Source organism: Patella vulgata, chromosome 4 (assembly GCF_932274485.2).
Source record: "Patella vulgata chromosome 4, xgPatVulg1.2, whole genome shotgun sequence".
Classification (NCBI taxonomy): domain Eukaryota; kingdom Metazoa; phylum Mollusca; class Gastropoda; family Patellidae; genus Patella; species Patella vulgata.
Window position 1 is genome coordinate 52,985,431 of NC_065882.2, and position 14,629 is coordinate 53,000,059.

At 34.4% G+C, this 14,629-nt stretch overlaps 1 protein-coding gene across 1 annotated transcript in view; it reads right to left on the bottom strand.

Annotated features, from left to right (window-relative positions):
* The window catches only part of LOC126819606 (myocyte-specific enhancer factor 2A), an 86,071-nt gene extending 75,912 nt beyond the window's left edge, over positions 1 to 10,159 (bottom strand). Inside the window, exons 1-2 of the mRNA XM_050547725.2 lie at positions 10,027 to 10,159; positions 9,518 to 9,722 (exon numbers count right to left, since the gene is read on the bottom strand). The gene's annotated coding sequence lies outside the window, so the exon portion shown is untranslated. The remainder of the gene's footprint in view (positions 1 to 9,517; positions 9,723 to 10,026) is intronic.
* Between the last annotated feature and the right edge of the window lie 4,470 nt (positions 10,160 to 14,629).

Consider the following 14,629-nt stretch of genomic DNA (forward strand, 5'->3'; position numbering starts at 1 on the left):
CAGTTATGTTTGGCGATTCCAACTGCCAAGGGATCTTTTACGTGCACGCCAATATGTACACGGGACCTCGGTTTTTCATCCCATCCGAACGACTAGACAGCTGTCCTTGTCAGGCCCTCCGTCCTGCATCACTGACAAGGGGAAACCACGCCGGAAAATCTGGATGAACTTAAAGGAGCTAAATCGCTAATATTTTGGACCTAGAAATTGGCACAAATGGGTCGCAACACATATTATAATGTAATATGAATTTATATAAACTGTTTTACATTCAATTGTGTCCGTTTTACTGTGAATTGTCATCAGTTATGTTCGGCGAAATACATCAGAAGTCTCAACCGCAAGTCAGTTTCTAGCGTCTGGTTATTCCAGTCAACACCGATATTATTTATTTCGCATGCTCTCCAAATAAGAACATCATATCACCGTTTGACATGACTTGTGGCATATGTCTAGCCTCATTCTTTGAGCACCTTGTTACAAATCGCGCTGAAACGCATTATGGTACACGATTCGTGTACCAATGGTAAAATGTTTATTTTGTCTTAAACATTGGATATCAGAAGCCAATCTTTTCCAGGTAAGATCACAACACCAATGCTGATTTAAATTGCAAAAAAATTTGTGTTTTCAATGTCGAAGATTTTGAATGATATTGAGTTACGGACTTAGCTACTTTAAATATACGGATGAACTATAACAACACATTATGAAACCATACATGACAAATTCTTTAAGTGGCATTTAGCGATCAGGGAACAAATTAACAGAACACAGTTTTTATGGGATACAATCACTAGTTTATTCTAAAAGCACGACGTTTCGACAAGTATCCTCTTATCGTTATCAAGCACAAATGACAATTTAGTAAACTTGTGGACAATATATATGAAATTAATAAGAAACCATCTGCATGGATTAAGAATAACAGTAATAGAAATAATCAAGGTGTAAAGGATATTTAACAATACCAACAAACATAACAAGGTAATTAGCTACTAATAAGCACTGATACTGCATGATTAGAGGGTTATTAACAGTTATGAAGCCCTTCAAAAGGGTAGCATGTATGGATAGTGGGAAGTTGATAAAGCACAGGTAGTGAGGCCATGTGCATGAAGTTGAATGAGATTGCATTATATAGGTACAACTATAACAATACACAATTTGTACTAAGAAAACAAGAACAAAAATCCTCTAAAAATATAAGGGACATGTTGGGAGAATCTATAATATCGAAAATTTATTAATGAGATGGGGTGGGGGCGGGGATTTTAGTACAACCAAAGATGGCTTAATAGTTAAATTATGTTGTGCATCTTAATTACATCATCATATGCCCTGGGGATGTAGAGCCCTAAGTCCCTATTGAGTTCAGGTGAATGTCTTCTGATATTTATAGCTTCTAGGATCTTCCTGGTTTTCTTGTTCTGTTGGTTGGCGGTTAGTATCTGGACCTCATTCCATTTAACTCTGTGTTGTGGGTGATTCTGGAGATGTTCCGCTATGGCTGAGTTATTAGTAGCGGCTTTGGACTTATGTTCCGTTATCCTTTTGTCAATGGGTCGTTTCGTTTCCCCGATATATGTAGCCTTGCAGGAACAAACCACTTGATAGACGACTCCTTTGGGTTGGGTGGGGAGAATTGGTTGCAACTTGCCGTTGGCTTTCAATATCTGTTTCAGGGTGGTCGGGACCGAAAATGTGGTGTCAATGTTTGATTTCTTTAGTAGGTTGCTCACTCTGTATGTTAAATTACCATAAAAGGGCAAGGTTATTCTGATGGGTGATTTTTCAGGTTTTTGATAATCTTTACTGGTGGTTTTGATAGTTTCATTGATCTGCTTTTTCACTAGTAACGGGGGATAATTATTCAGGTTACAAAACACGTGGCGTAAATGGTCCAATTCATTCTGCAGGAATTCGGGTTCACAAATGTTGATTGCTCTGCGTGCTAGGGTGGAAATAAGGGCTCTTTTGATATAATGGGGATGACTGGAGTTGTAATTGATATATTGGTCTGTGTGGGTCGGTTTGCGGTATATTTTAGTTTTCATTTGATTATTGACTTTTATAACTTGTACATCTAAGAATGGTAGGGTATTTTCTTTTTCTGTTTCGATAGTGAATTTAATTCTAGGATGCTGTTTGTTCAGGTGTTCAAGCAAGAAAGTGTTACAAGAGAGAGAGAGAGAGAGAGAGAAAGAGAGAGAGAGGGAGGGGGGAGAGATTTAACCTCCACCATAAAAACTAGGTCATTTCAGGACTAACATATGGTTCAATTCTATTTCAATAATTCAGCAACGTATTGGGGTCTTTAACAGTGGGAGGAAACATGAGGACCCGGAGAAAACCCACAGATTGGACAGTCAACGCTACTCCTTGTCATGTACAAGCAGAGATCGAGCCACGCAACTTTACTTATCGAACCGTTTGTTACATGTATATTTGTTGTATTGTAATATTGTATTAATGTTCGTTTATTTGTTACATGTATATTTGTTGTATTGTATTTTAATGTAATTTTTGTTATTGTATGCTGCTCCTCGTGGGCGTTTTTATGCAATAAATTTACTTATTTACTTACTTAACCATTCGACCACTCTACCCTGCTGTTAAAAAACAAGCCAAACATGAATTTATTTGGTATTTTAGGCAAATCATATAATGTGCACTTAAATATCAGAAAACCTACTGATGGGATTCTCCTACATGATATACTGTGTATGTACAAAAACTATTGCATGACTCAGTATAATGTAGTCCAGGTTTATCCATGTGCATATATACTTGCAATATTAAACTACATTTAAAGTAGGCTACTTTTAAAAAAATAATAAAATAACTTAGTGTTTAATACAGTTTAATTTTCTATTGAACCCTTTGAAGCACTATATTGGGAAATGAACAATAATCTCATTATCTACAAAAACTTGTATGTAATTATTAAATATTTTTTGGTTAAAATTGACATGTTCATTTTTGATAAAATCATGTATGTGGTAACTTTTTCCACAATATACAAAGACAGAAAATGCGTTCAGGGGCTTTTGATCACAAAGGGTTAATGTAATAAATCTGTACATATTAATTCAGTAGTGATAAATTCGACATTTCATCATCAATTAAATCAAATGCAACATTTGCCTTCCTGTCCTTGCCTCCTGTATTATTTAAGGTAGCACAGAAAGAAGAAAACATTCTTTGAACAAAATAATTCTATATAATTCTTTAAAATTTTAAAACAGCTCCCTTAAGAATGTACAATAAATTATCCAAAATGTGTCACCACACTCAACGTTTTCAATAAAAGAAGTATGTTGTGATATGTACTAACACTTTTTCTTCACTAAATATCAAGGGTGTTAATAACACGTATTGTGTAATATAATAATGGGCAACCATTATATTTTATAGTGTTTTTATTTTTATGTTTTTTTTTATTCTTTATCCAAACCTATAATGATCTAATCATGATTTATAAGCTACTAGGTTGGAACGTAGCAACCAAATTAGCCATGAACCTTCACAACCTTCAGGCACAGTTTATCAAAAATACAAACTGTATCTTGTGTTTACCAACATAATAAACAAGTATTCAATTTAGTCCAACTACAATTCAATTTAGTCCAACTACAATTCACTTCATTCCAACTACAATTCACTTCAGTCAAACTATAATTTATTTTAGTCAAACTACCATTCAAATTAGACCTTGAAATAAAAACTACTGTTTAATTAAGAATGAATCTCTCTATTAATGAAATATAGTGATTATATATAATATGGTTTCCTTTTCAATTGAAAGACATTTTCATAGATTATTTGTTGTTTCTTTTCAATATCAAGTTAAATTGATATTTCAAATGCCTTCCAGAAACCTCCCCACCTACAGTATTCCATCTGAATCGATCTTCTTTCAATTTAACAACACTAAATGTGATGTGAGGTATGTTAGTAATACCTTGAACTCATTTTCATTTCATTTCATTTTGTGGTGCATGCTATCATCAATACATGAACACAAACTATCTCTTTTCATGAGAAATGTCCACATTGCATTTCTGCAAAATATAAGGCATAGCAAAGGGCAAATTGTACAGAATTTGTAGATATATATCTAAAGAGAAACTTGTCACAGTTTAGGATTTTGGATAATCAGAAAAGCAGATAGATTAATTATCTCAATAAATGTATTAAATCAAACTTGACTGTACTTTGATCACAATTTATTTAAAATTCTGTGAATTTAAAACAAAATGCTTGAAATAACTCGAGAATTAACTTTCTTCCTAACATTTCACAATTTATGGGTTTTTAGCCCGTATCTATTATCTTAAGATAACATCCTTCCTTGTTTTCAACTTAATGTTAATTGGGAGAACCTACAGGCTACACATGTATATTGGTTCAATGAATTTTGAAATCAGTCTAATTATGAAGTTAAATCACTAAAGGAAACTTTCTTAATATTAGTAGAAATAATTTTTTTTTTAAATTTTACCCAACACATGACTTTTTCAGGATGCATTTTGCTATGCTCACTGATCTTGAACATATTTTGTTATAAAGATATACAGGACCACCCAAAGTGTCCTTAGATACTAAAAGATAAGCAAGATATCACAAGAAAACAAAAATCAAAACAATGTTTAATTACAATATAATATAATTTAATAGAGGAGGAGTGCTTTAATTAGCATAAATTGGTATGTAGGACAAAATTAAATGGGAATCAGAGGTGTTATTTTAATCAGTAATGGGGTAAGCCCAACACAAATTTTTAAAAATTTATTTTGACATACACTGTATCAAATGGAGAAGGTTGTTTCATTAATTCTAGTTTTACTTTTTACATAAAACTGTTGAATGTTGGCTCTAACATGTAGACCTAAATATATTTATATAGTCAGGTAGGTAAGCAATTTCACAAACAAAAACAAATGTCAAATTGACTTCAAGTTAAACCGATACTTTCATTTTGTGCAGAAATCAAATAGACAATCAAGATCAAGCTGAAAATGAACAGTACATAAATACAACACTTACAATAAAATGTCACAGTGATTGACAAAATAGAAAATAATTATCCTGAATATAAAGATGGATACGAAAACCGTTAGCCAACATACGTAAACTTGTTCTACTACAGCACCTGGGGTACCTTCACATCATCTCAGTAACCCATCCATTTATATATTTGTTTTATCTCAATTAATTTAAAAGGTGAGTTTATTTAACTAAAATGGTGGGAAATGTCATCAAATCCGCATGCAAATTTGCTCCCAAAAAGAAGTGCAATTAAAATGCCATTTTCAATAATTTCACTTTAACACCTTTTGAAATGACCAATTGGGTTTACTTTATACTTTATGTCATTTGTACTGACATAACAGATTCTTACCAATTAAAGCACTAAAACAGAGATGTAATTACGTCAAATCAATCGTAGGAGTTTTACAACTGTTTGTACATCAATGTGCTTTTATGGTGATAATGGCAACAATTCAAATGCGTGGGAGGTTTTAAAATAAACATCAAAAGTAGTCCCAGTCCTATAATTGTCAAGATAGGAGTTAAATTTAGTTATTTTTGAGGTAAATGACACGCTCTGTTCCACCTGTATCAATGTGAGGCTAACAGGTGGGTGTTAACGGTGGTGGTTGCGTGGTGTTGACACAACTTCAACTGTCAATGTTACCTACATAATTTATACCTATCTATCCATAATGTATTGAAGGTATTGTCTTAACAACTAATCTTATGTTCTTTGACCTGAAACACACCCTCTACCACTTCAAATAATGAAACAACCCTGCCACTGTTTGGGTCTACTTGATTTATGTTCTGTTCGCACCAATACATCACCTCATACACTAAATACATAAGCAGTAGCTAGTGAGTTGGCAAAATAAAAAAGGGACGGCAAAAAAAAAATACATGGAGTAGCAAAGTCAAGATATTGTGTAAACTCAGATAAGACGTCATTGAAGTTTGACACATGCTGTCAATGACTGATTACATGATGTACTCATGTCGTTGAATTCTGCCCATAGCCCTAGCTGACGACAAAGTCAAATATTCACAGCCATCATACATATCTACTGCCTGATTAAAATGAGTGTACCACTCTCTTCTGCAAATAGTTTTTTGGGGTATGAACCTCGCCCAATCACCACTAAATACAAACATTTCACAGTCTTGATTGCACGAGATAAATTGTTTTTTCAAGCTTTAGAAAGCTTAGCATAAGATTTTAGCCTGTGTGTTTACCTCTGTTCTGTATTGATGGTTGTATTTTCAGGAATTATCTACTTGGAAAGGCTTTCATTATATCCAAATGTACCTAATAATAGCCTGAACAACACAAAAATCAGTAAAAGATTTCTCTGTCCTGTTTTACAAAATGGTGTAAAAAGTATACAAATCATTAAGTACTGTAGATATTTCTCGATAAGAAATCTGCACTGAAGTATGTTTATACTTATGCCATTTAAACTTGAAATTTGCACACATAATTGAACTGCTAACCAAATTACTCATGCAAATGATGCTTTGGGGAAAGGTATCTAGTCACTCATGGTTAAGTCTTTCAGAGCTTACTGAAATTTGTTACCTTGACAAAGACCTCCCTCAGATAATTAATACACTATAGTGTCCTGGTAACATCTAAGAATAAAATTTTTGTCCAGGACCTCCAGAATTTCTATATAGAAGATTTAATTTCAAATCTGGCAAATATGCCTTGATACTTGATTCACTGATCAGTGTAAGTATGACTGACAAATACCTACCGCTGAAAAACAATCCAATTTTATTAAGTGAAGATAGACATAGACAACATGCAATAAACTTTATTAAATTTATTTCAACTGCAAAACCTATCCCAGTCCTTGATCATCAATAGGAAAAGGTGAAATTAGCACAAAATAATTCAATAAACAAAAGTTGATATAGGATTGTACAGGATTTTTTTGGGGTCAAAATAATAGTGACAAGTCATGTAAGCTTATATAAGAGTATGCAAATTTGTGTTTTAATGTGTTAATCTTAAAAGGTGTGTCTACGGTATATAAAATTAAAACAGTAGTCTGAAGACTGTCTATCATGTCATCATATAACAGACACAAGGAAAGTCCTTCATTTGATATTCATCAGACTTGTTAATATTATGACATGGTTTGTTGGGGAGTTCTTTACCCATAGCTCTGACGAAATTATGACCTTATTAGACAATACATGATAACTGCCCAATAAAAAAACAGACACAACAAACAATAAATAATAAACCACAACACAGATTAGACTACAGAATCAGATACACATTACCAGATAGACCATAACATTGATGACAAGAACTAAATATAGTCAAAACTGCTGATCCTCATCTGCATAATTCAGAAAATATCAAATTTTCAATGGCTTAATCCAGCTAAAATGCAGTCAATTTGATTATTTAACACTTAATTAAGAACACAGAATCAAAATATCCATGACAGATAAACTCCCAGCTTGGATTCAAATCGGTTTAAAAAGAAACCCATCAAAACAATTCCGGGAAACTTAAAAGATGACAACGGCTTGTTTAAAATGGTTTTAGGCGAAACAGCCTACAGGTATATAGAATTACCTCTATCTATACAGTAATCATAATTCATACACAGCAAAGTAGACATCACTAGAACTTTCTGTCTTATCCTTTCAGACAGGAACTGTTGAAATATTAAAAACAATTCTATTTTATACTAATATTTGATAGACAAATTAGAATTTTAGAAAAGGAATTATGATCAGACCAATGCCCTGGCATATTCTTCACCATATTTATTCTTAACAGAATAAGATATTTTATATATCACCTTTTTGGAACAACATGTTCAGAGAGAGAGAGAAATGGAGTTTAACGTCCACTTGACACAAACTAGGTCATTTTGGGACTAACACATGGTTCAATTTTATTTCAATAATTCGCTTGCGCTTAGGGGTCTTTAACAGTGGGAGGAAACCCGAGGACACGGAGAAAACCCACGAGGTTGGAACAACATGCTCATAATTTAATTACAAAATGTAAACAGAGAAAAAAACATTGTTAGTCTCAAATGAAGCCTAGAACTACAGGTTTGAACATTCAGGAGGTGAGAAATGAAATTTAATTTTCTCTACACACATAACATATACTACAAATCAGACCACAAATTTTGTAAAGCACTGATAAAGACAAAAACATAAAAAAAATTAACAGCAGTTGTTATTTAGAAAAGCATGCCTACGCAAGACGTACATGTAACATACATAACTAGCTAGCCATGTTTTTAATTATATACAAATAATGGAGTATATCTATTTTCAAGTTGTTTAACTGGATTATGTATAATGATGAACAGAAAACACAGACTAATGAATGTGATAAGGTTTTTTTTTAAAAAACAAAACATGTTAAAACAGCAGGCTACCCATATATCTTATTTAAATATTTTTTTTTTAATTATATACTACAACAAATACATACAAAATATTTACTGTATGTTGGACATGTATTTTGTATTATTTTTAATAATATGTGTCAAAAAGATTGACATTTTATTATCCCATCCATGCATACAAAATCATCCTATTCAAATTTTGACAGGATATGAACTGGTAGTGAGCACATAATTTTAAATCAACACATATATCACAAGTTTTAAATAAAAATAAAAATGAGTAACATGATTGTGGTGTGATACTTCTATATGACACAAATAATAGTCAAATATAAAACAGTCTTGTTGACTGGGAAAATAACAACGTGATACCTATGCTTTGTGATTTGCTTATTGTTTTATAAGGCTAATAGTCCAATCTAGACCGGGTATTATAACAAAATAATACTATGTTCTTTAATTGGGTATTGTGGCTTTTGTATATCATAGTTAATAAATCATAGTACTTATATTTAATAAAATGGTCATTTATTTAATCTGTACTTGTTTTCAAAGAAAATTTACAACTGTTCTATTCCAAGAATACTAATAACTAGACACATTGAAAATTTCTGAAAAGTTTCCTACTTTAACATCACATTATAGGGTTAAATACTGAGTTTTTATTTAAGTATCAATACCAAATTTGTTACTAAACAATTTATAAATGGAGATAAAAATCTGAGTTAGATTGGAAAGGAAAGGGGTCGATAATTACTCTGGTATAAGCAGGTTCCAAGCTTGACAATATTGGCAGACATGGCGTTATTCACGTCATTTTTTGTTCACTTCGACTCGGTGATATATCGTTAAAGTGTGTCGGATGACGTCTACCTCGTGCCACTGACGTAAGAGCTCGACTCCAAGTTGTGAACGACTTGACCCGCGGCATCAATATTTCAAGCGATTCCAAATTATTGCAGAAAATAGCGCGTAACCTTTCTCATAATGATGCCCTAATTATTTTTAGTATAATGGCCAGTTCCTTAATAAATTCTATTTCGAGTACGTCTATGGTGAAAAATAGACAAAAATCACAAATAAATTAAACTTACCAATAAACCTTTGAATTCATTCAGCTGTCCGATATTCCAGATTTCTTGTTGGTAGTTTCAGTAAGAAAATAACACACGATATAATCTGTCAGTAGTCACATGTGATGTGTACTGAACTGGGCGATACGCCAGATACTGTTCTCTCTCTCCGGCGGTAGTCTTTTCCCAGCAAAGATGCGCTGGAATTATTTACTGCGTCTTTATTCTGAAATAAAAGACAACCCTATTTGACAACTGACAATTAAAAAGATTTCAATTACATGTCCATCCTCATCAACTTCGTTAAATGCCGAGATGTCATTTAGCATCTCCATCACGTCACATCGCGTAATTTCTGTAAATTTCCAATGTTAACAAAATCTAAATAAAATGGTGCTTTGGTGAGAGAAATGTTCCACTATCCGATACACACGTTGGTTTAAAGATAGAACTCAAACACATAAAGAACCTCACCAATATAAATCCATGAATTGAACAAAAATAACTCGACCGATTCTATTTTTACTCACCAGTGAGCTCGTCTTAGGCGAAAATCGGCAACTCAATCTATTTTAGGAAAAGGAAAACACTAGTGCCGTATTTATAGTGAAGATATATAAAAATATTATTACGCTCGACTAGTCTTCTTACACAAGTAGTCATAGAGTTTTTAATCACATGTAGATATTTACTAATAGTTGCCTTACAGATATGAAATTTATCTTAAAATATACCGAAGCCAACAACTTATTTAGTCATGTATGCATCGCACTTTCTTCTTTCGCGGAATAAGTGGATCGATGGTTGCCAGGGACACTCTGGTCTATTTGCGTCATAGGTGACCCAGTTATCAATTTGTCGATACTGAACGATCTCTGAGACCGTAGCGATAAGATTTCAGCTTGACTCGTGACTGTTTTTTTCAGCACACATATAACGTGTATAATAATACAACCGAACTATCAATTCTGCGTTAAAAATTGATAATATTTAGGACTACATATCGTGTGGAATTCCGACCCATTGACGTCATATGGTAACACCAATGGCACGTGCTTGCTGTAAAATCTATTGAAACACGCGGGAAAAGTCAACACTGATATATAGAAGTAAAATGAGATGGTATTGTATTTATATTAGTCTAACAGGTTGCAATTTTAGAACTTACGTCTATAATGGGATTGACACCGATCAAATATGTCTGTGACCGTGAATGCCAATGAAGTTATCCGCCCTTCTCAGACTGTCTCGACTAACATGGTGATAGTTTTGGCCTGAGCTGACCCTTTGGTGATGTAATATAACAAGCTCAATTGGCATATGTGTCAGCTCTTAGGTGAACACCCCACGATGTTCTGATTATTATGAATAGACAAATACTACTTTTTCTTGCCCTTTAAGGGTTTAGATCACATTGTCAGATATGATGACCTTGAAGTTTTGCACTATTAGTAATAGATTTGATGCATTGGTCAGTCATTAGATTAATCGGATACTTAGTATACAGGGTATGTATAATGAATGTTTAACCAGCAACGGAACAATCCACATATCTTTTTAAAACTACTCTTATGAAAAATTACGACCTCTATATTGCTGTCTACGCACCCTTACCTCTGTAGCCAGTGAAATGAAATGAAATGAAATGAAATGGAGTTTAACGTCCTACTGTTCTGTCTGCTCCTAACCTGGGCTAATGAAGACGGGCATACGCCATACAGTGTGCTATGAGGGAAATTTTGCCCGGACAGCGGCACTACGGCCTACTCTTATATCAAATTCCAACTGCCAAGGGATCTTTTACGTGCACGCCAATGTGTACACGGGACCTCGGTTTTTCGTCCCATCCGAACGACTAGACAGCTTTCCTTGTCAGCCCCTCCGTCCTGCATCACTGACAAGGGAGAATCACGCCGGAAAATCTGGATGAACTTTCTCGGCCAATGAAGGGATCGAACACCCGACCTCTAGGCTAGCGAGCTAGCGTCTTACCCACTTTGCCACGTAGGCAGTACTTATGGTGACACCACCACGGGCCATGACCAAAATCAGATCTTTTCATAAATAAGGTCACAAAATTGAAATTCTTGTAAACTATAGTGGGAAAAATGGAACCAAATAGCCATGTTAAATGGTAGATTTCAGCAGTTATTAATGACTGTTGGTGACAGATAACAATAAACACAAGATAGAACCTGAAGTTCGACATCCTTGTGGCATTGAATTGAGGATAGCATGAATAAAAATTCAATAATAGTAAATCAGTTACTGTTACCGACTGAAATTGAGGACTGTAACAACTACCCAGACGATTTCGATCTCACTGATCGGCGACCCCGTCTTTATTTTATAGTCAGATTGGTGAAGAAAAATAGGATTCATTTCATTCATTAATATTCAGGTCTCTGCGGGACCGACTATTCATAAGACGATCCGATTGCCACGTGAGCAGAAAAAGCGAGAAAATTAAAAAGAAACAACCAGTGCATCACAGTTTTGAGCTCAAAATATATGTAGCAAGGCTACCTCTATTATTGTCAGTAACTGGAACAGATTCTCTTTTGCGCTACTTCCGGAATTACTTGTTACGGTTCAACTTGGGCAAAAAAAATGTTTGTTACAATTATTTTTGGAATATATTTTATCATTTGTATCACATATGCAAAGTCTCTAGATGCTGTGTGTGAAAAAATTCAGTATTGTTATTAGAAAAATCACTAGTTCGTATCATTTGCGATAACTATCGAGCTGAAACTGCATTCGGGGACAGATCAGGCGCGGATACAGAGAGGGTGGCAGATGCAACAAAGCACCTCACTCTTTTGTGTTGTTTTGGAGAGGGAAGAGGGTGTATATTCACTATTCACTTTTCCAAACTGTGCTTGGCTGTCGGAACGGTGAAAATTTGGTTTCTTCGCGTTTTGCGATTTTTGGGGAGATTTAAAAAAAAGACTCCGGACGTGGGCCGATCATTTGAAAGATTATTTTTTATGAAATTCTTTTGACTCATTCAGCTCGGCTGGTCATTTATATTTATATGAACATAAAATGCACCGACATCAAGCTTCAAAAGTGTTTTTTTCTACTATAACATTAAGCTCAACCCACTGGGACTCAAGAAATATGTACATTGTACAACTGAGTTGCCAACATATTATATACATTGTCAAAGGCATATACTTTATTATATAAAAAAATGAAAAGGTATATATGTATTTATCAAGCTTGAAAGAGCTATATAGAATAAATTCATTTAGCTCGATCTTTTCATTTGTTTTTTTCGTCGCCATGCATCTCATTGAGCGAATATATAAAACGGAAATAAGAATGTCACAAACTGTTTTAATGTAGCAAATTGTCTTCAAAGGTCGACTCTGTCTTGTTATACTTTGTTCTCTCTGATAAAATCACAGGTAAAGGTCCCTAAATATTTTTCCTCGATATGCTCGGGAAGATTTTGGTTGCAGCCTCGCCCATTTTGAAAAATCCGGAACCTATAACATTAACCAAGCTGAGTAACAAGCACAGGGCAGTCACTGGGGGCTCCTGTGAAACTTTATCAAAATATACATCGTTTCATGCATATTGTTTCATAATTTAATTTTTCAGATTAAGATGTCAGATGTTAGGATTTATCCAAGAATCCTGTGAAATTTTAATGCAGATGTGGAAGTGTTCGGAAATTTTTAATATTTCTAAAGGGGTCCGCGAGTGGAAAGGGTAATAAAGGGAGAGTAAACTTGGGTAGGAATTAAACAAACATGTTAACAATTTCTCTAGGGAACATGTATCAGTGGAAGTAAAAACCCTTCAAGTCTGATTTTTTCGAAATATGATAGAAATTTTATGAAAAATATGGTGAGGCAAATGGAAGTCCCCGCCCATCATATCTGAACCGCCTTTATGTTGGAGAGATTCTGGAATATTTTACCACATACTGAGAAAAGTGTTCCATCATTAATGTTTTGTCATATTTAATCTGCGTTGCTTCTCAGTATGAAATGCTTTCAAATGCTTACATTACCAAACACGTAGTTGGAAAGTATTATCAGGGACCCAATATGCCCTTGCTAGCACTCTGAATCATGTACTTCTGCCACGATATTGTGAACAATTTAATTTTTCCACCACTGCAGTCTTCAGATTTTGACGTTTCGGAACAAGCAGCCATTTCTGCTTGTTTGACTGAATTAACTGAGATGGCACCCATTAACAAAAGTTTGACCTATGGAATCTATGAGGAGACCGTGTACAGCAACTACTGCAGTCATGATTGCTGACTAATTGGGCTACCAACGATTGTATTTGCATTGGCCTTTTTTTTGTCCGTATTCTTTTATATACCTTCTCATCGGATGTAATGTCTTTGTATAAAATGTACATTTATTCTTCACGAGTTCCCAAGACAATACCAGTAACTTATATAGAGAAATATTTTTCTATTACCCCGCAAAACAACGTCCAGTGACCTGTCATCTCGGACATAATATGTAGGTTATGACATACCCGTGTCAAACGGGTATTCCAGCCAACTGAAAGAAGGAGCATTCTTGTCGTTTGCCACATTTTGGCGCCAGTTTTCCTTAGATTGTGGAGGATAGATATCACGAACTTTGTGTTGTTTGTCTGTTTTTAAATTCCAAGCTGTGCTTTTGTTTGTCTACTTTCTTGTTTACTTGTCATCAATTGTTTTACCTTGTTTACACATAATATTGGCGAAGATGTTTTGTGCCGAGCAGACACCGTGGCTACATCTACCCACATCGGCAAATTTCCGGTTCTAATTATCAGGCGTTTAACTAGTATTCTATGCTATTTGCAGAGCAGGGCGCATAAGGAGATATGTTTTTTGGGTTGTTTGATTTTTTTTTAAAATGATGCTCATAATATGTGAAAAGGAATTACACTGAATTTTAGCAACATTTTATATATATAGTTAACGTTATCATACAGTCATACAGTGACTATAGCCCAGGGAGTTATTGGCGGGGATCCCGGTATTGGCTAATCAAGTTCCTCGGGGTTTTCCAGCATGAATTCCCCATGACAGTGGTGCCGGTCGGAGGAACTCGTAAGGAACAGTGTCTAGTCCTTTGAATGGGACGAAAACCCGAGGTCCCGTGTACTTAAATT